The following is a 5,047-nucleotide window of genomic DNA, read 5'->3' on the forward strand; positions in this document are numbered from 1 at the left end:
AAGCCTTTTGTATAACTAGGTTTATCCCCGCCCGCGCATTGCGGCGGGAACACCGTAGAAGCCAGCATAGCCACCACCAACAGGCACACTAACACCTAGAAAACATAAATAAATGGGTAGGTTGTGGCAACTTGTATACGACCTGAACACGTTTAGCTCAGGCCAAAACCCATTTATCCAAGGGTAATGCAAATTGGTTTCTTTTCGCTCTTTCCTATCCTTAGGTAAATATTTCGAAAATAAATCAGTTGTTTGATTAGGCAAATCCAGCAAAGAAACGAAAAATTGGTAACTCAAAATTGACGTTAAGATGTATGTCGATTGTGCGATAAATCCCATCGTCTGTTGATCTTGGTAAAGCTGACACCATATCCCCAAGATCATCAAACTTTAACAATGACGCTAACAATTTTAGATGAGCATTATTAGACAACGTAGCTAACAATTTCAAATGAGCATGATTACACATACATAGCACACGCCAAAATCAACCCCAGTTCTATAAATCAATCAAACTAATAGATAATGTACCATATGTTCGGGTGGAGTAACTGTCTTTCCACCAGCACAGGAACCTGGATTGCATAATTTCCAGCAGCAACAATAGATGTTATCATCTCTGGCACTATTTTACAGAAATCCGATCTCATAATCTTCATTAGTTTCTCTCTTAATGAAGCATCTACAAAAACAAAGCGGTAGCAAGTATCAAGCGACTTACAACAACAGAATAAATTATAGTTGAAATTCGATGGCCTTAATTTGAAAAAAGTTTGAAATCAAATAATGTGACATTGCGTCATTAAAATCAGATGTCAGTTGCAATAAGATGGTGAAAACAGTGCCAGCCTAATAACCCTGACCGATTCTGCATGTTTAAAAAGAACATACCCGTTTGACCCGTTTAATAAAGCTGAACCATTTTGCTTGTTTAATAGAAAAAATCCCCGTTTGATCCGTGCTTAGTAAAAGACATTTGTTTAGAGACACTTGATCAGGTTGGTTTCATATTAACCTACAGGTCAATACTTCTAGTGGAATTATCCCGCGCTACGCGGCGGGAATTCTAATGGTATCAGTTCGGATCATTAGGTTACGGACATTTATACATCAAAAGGCATCGACACGTGTTTTACGTCAATCGAAAACTCCATAATTTAAGTGGTATAAACTATGAAGATTTTCTGATCTCATAGACCAGGTAACAAAGTTGTTTAAAAATATAAATTTAACATGCTAAAGATTAAAGAACAATAAACTTAATGACCTGATCCACAGGCAAGCCTAATTCTTTAGTTTAAACTCAAAAATAACCCTCCGACACTTGGTAGCTACCATGACTGCCTATAGTAATTTAGAATTCAAATTCACGTTCAATTAAGGCTCTAGTAGACAATTAACTGATGTGAAATCAATTAAAAAATCCTACCGAGGAGAACTAAAATCCCATCGGAATCTGCAGCAACACAAACAAAAAACATGTTATAATAAATGTAAACTACCTGATGGTTTGTTTTGCTATACAAAATTACTTTGTAGATTCTAAACTCAATAACCATTATGCTGACTAAGTATTAAATAAAGCAATTAAACATTAAAATGGCACCTTCAGTAAGCAATCTCAAACATAAAATGAAATCTTCATTAGCTAGTTAAGAATCATTAGTTATAAATCCAAATTACCAGATGGTTTGTTTTAATATACAAAAATTGCAGATGGATGATTGTGATCTCAAGTTCCAGGCCATTGTGTTCATCGGTGAGAGACATTCGTGGTTTGATCAACTTTGCATACACTTCCCACGTGAACATACACGGTTCATACCCAGAACCGGGAACTCACCAAATCAGGGAACTAAGAAGCTTACACTAAATCCTTAAACGGGTTGGTCATATCTCTAGGTGGTTAGGTTCGATGGTCCGACCGGGTTGAATCCTTGAACTGCTCTCCCTAGCCTAAAGAAAATAAGTGTTTTAACAGACAAATTACCTGGTGAACCGATTGTGACTTCTCGATTTATGGTTGATGCCTTAACTGTTTAGCCTCTTCAACATGAACTCCAGATCGCCTCTTTTGATTCCAAAAAAAAACAGAACGGTTGTAAATAAATTAAAGAGAGAATAAGGCATTGATGGGGAAAAAACAATTAAGGTAGCGTTCGTTTCATGGAATGGAATTAGGAAGTTTTTCTTTGTAAAACTGATCTTGGTTGGGGGAGGGAGGAATTTGAAATCCCATGAATTTCTTTAATCAATGAAATTTGTGACTATTTCAACATTCCATTCCATTCCTTCATTAGAGTGAAGAATTTCTAAGGAATGTTGAAATAGTCACAAATTTCATTGATTAAAGAAATTCATGGGATTTCAAATTCCTCCCTCCCCCAACCAAGATCAATTTTACAAAGAAAAAATGCCTAATTCCATTCCATTCCATTCCATGAAACGAACTCTACCTAAGGATTTTGAACAGCAATTTACCTTTGATTGGAAATGAGATTAAAGAAGGATTTATAAAAAGCATATTTAATTGACTTGAATAACACCTGATTCCTTCAACATGATGACCATTTCTTGTACCATCACCCTCCCTGTTCAACACCATCCTCGAGTTAACCCTTAAGAGAAAGAAGGGTTTCGATGTTAGGGTTTCAGATTTGCAAGCGGCGGCGATACCGGCGGCGGTGATGGCGGTGGCGGTAGTGGAAGTGACCGACAGTGGTGATAGCTAACCACCAGTGGCGGACCCAGGAATTTTTCCATGGGGGTGCGGACAATTTATAAAAATTTTAGGCCCCAAGGTATATAAGTAAAAAATCGGTTCGTATCGGGTCGGGTCGGGTCGGGTCATGTAAAACAAAAGAACATCGAACTAAATTTATATAATCATCAAAAATATGTCAAACCATGTTACAAACATAATTAAAACGTCACCCTACGGGTTTTCATTTTTTGGAATCTATCCAAAACATGGCTCCATAACATATTACATAATATATCAACTATTCAAGCCCTATAAATCATAATGTAAATAACCCTAAAAATCATCTAAACAACATAACACCATAAAAAGAAAAAGCTAAACATTCTTCACTAACAAATATAACCCGCCAGATCTACTATGTAGCGTATGCGGCTATAAAAAAAAAGACAAAATATCATCACTAACAAAATATAACCCACCATATAACATAACATAATGATAAACAAAACGAAGCACATGTCTACTGTCATGGTTAGTATGCGGCTAATATCAACAAAAAAATCAACCAAAATTCATCAAAAATAACAAAGAAATTTACCCGTGTTCGATCGGCGGTGGTATGGTGGCTGATTACGGTGGTATAGAGAGAGCGGGAGAGAATATGTAAGGGTTTTGGGCTTGTTTATTTTATTTTGGTTTGAAATATTGTTGATTTGTTGGGTTTGTTTATTGGGCTAAGACTTAGTAGTGGGCTAGTTAAAGGTATTGAGTATTTGGGTTTAGTTATTTAGGTATTAAAAGTTATATAATTTAGGTAGTATTTAAAAAAAAATAAGAGTTTACTAAAAAAATATAAAATATAAATTGATAACACTTTTTACCTAAGGGTTGCGGACGAAAAATTGCAAGAGGTGCGGACGGAAAATTCCAAGGGGTGCGGACGGGATTTTCGACGGAACTTAGCACTAAAATTTTTTTTTTTCCGGGGGTGCGCCCGCCCACCTTGCCTTTCTCATACGTCCGCCCCTGCTAACCACACAAATGAAACACTACACAACCACCATCATCGCGATCAGCGAGGTGTGTAACCAGGGTGAGGAGGACGGCCGTAGGCCATGGCCGGCGACTCCTCGTCTGCCAATAGTACCGCCAAGCCGCCTGATTGAGATTGAGCAAATCCGAAAACGTAAAAGGACGATGGGGTTGGGTGTTTTCAGCGGTGTGTTGAAGACCAGCAGATGTCGGTCATGTGAAACCTGAAAACTTGAACTGTTCTTAAGGGGTTTCATCAATTGATATATGATAAAAAGTAAACTTAATGAACAGTAATTGATAAATTAGAATTTATCATTAATTTAAATTAGAATTAGAATTTATCATTAATTTATAGTAACATCATTAAGAGATGAGCAAATGGTATCGGGTATAGGTATCGGTCTTAAATTTACCAAACCGGTGTATTTTCGGTACCGGTTCTGCACAGGTATTCACCGACTTTTACCCTTAAATACCGGTGCCGTACCAGTACCGACCGGTACCGAACCGTACCATACAAGGTATATTCGGTACCGGTACCCACTTTTGGGGATTTCGATAACGGTATTTTCGGTACCGGTTGGTATCGAGCTCATCAAATCCTGTAGCAATGCAGCAATGCAAGTAATTGCACCGTTTAGATTACTTTTCATACACACAGTAAGTAAACTGTATTTCGTTTGAATGAGGTTTTATATACACAACAACTTATTTTGCTTTCTTTTTTGTCTTTTTCTGTAATGAGTGAATTGTAGCATGTAAAATTAACTTGGATATTTAGAATATTGATGAGCAAATCGTATCAAATTCTGTAAACGAACCGGTATCGTATCGGTAAAAAATTTACTATACCAAATCATTTTCGGTACCAATTTGGTACCCACCTTTTGGCGTTTTCAGAAGCGTTACTTTCGGTTCGACACCGGTCTAGCACCATACCTGTATTTATTGATTTTTACCTTCAAATACCATACCGTATTGTACCGAGCATTTTCGGTGCCGGTACCTAATTTCGATGATTTTCCGGATCGGTACTTTCGCTGCCGTTACCGGTACCGAGCTCATCCATATTTTAACGTGTTAGCACCGTAATAACTGAACTGAAAACAACCGAATTTCCAACGTGTAGGACATGTGGGTCCTATTATTATATATTAGGTTATTTAAAATCGTTTTTTTATGACGGAGTAACTATCCTTACCACGTCATTTTATTTATGTTTTGATATTCGGTATCTGTTTGCCGTTGCTGACACGCCTTTTGCAGTCATTGGGTCCCGCCGCAACGCGCGGGCGGAAAATAACTAGT

General features: G+C 37.4%; 1 long non-coding RNA gene across 2 annotated transcripts; it reads right to left on the minus strand.

Annotated features, from left to right (window-relative positions):
- Window positions 1-283: 283 nt before the first annotated feature.
- Window positions 284-2,730, minus strand: LOC110886494. 2 transcript variants are annotated; one of them, XR_002562840.2, is made up of 3 exons: window positions 2,482-2,730; window positions 1,991-2,071; window positions 284-682 (listed from the first exon to the last, which is right to left on the minus strand). It is a non-coding gene; the product is annotated as an uncharacterized LOC110886494 (long non-coding RNA). The 2 variants fall into 2 exon arrangements; XR_004869913.1 differs by lacking the exon at window positions 2,482-2,730 and having other exon boundaries at window positions 1,991-2,189.
- Window positions 2,731-5,047: the final 2,317 nt, after the last annotated feature.

Source organism: Helianthus annuus, chromosome 10 (genome assembly GCF_002127325.2).
Source record: "Helianthus annuus cultivar XRQ/B chromosome 10, HanXRQr2.0-SUNRISE, whole genome shotgun sequence".
Classification (NCBI taxonomy): Eukaryota; Viridiplantae; Streptophyta; class Magnoliopsida; order Asterales; family Asteraceae; genus Helianthus; species Helianthus annuus.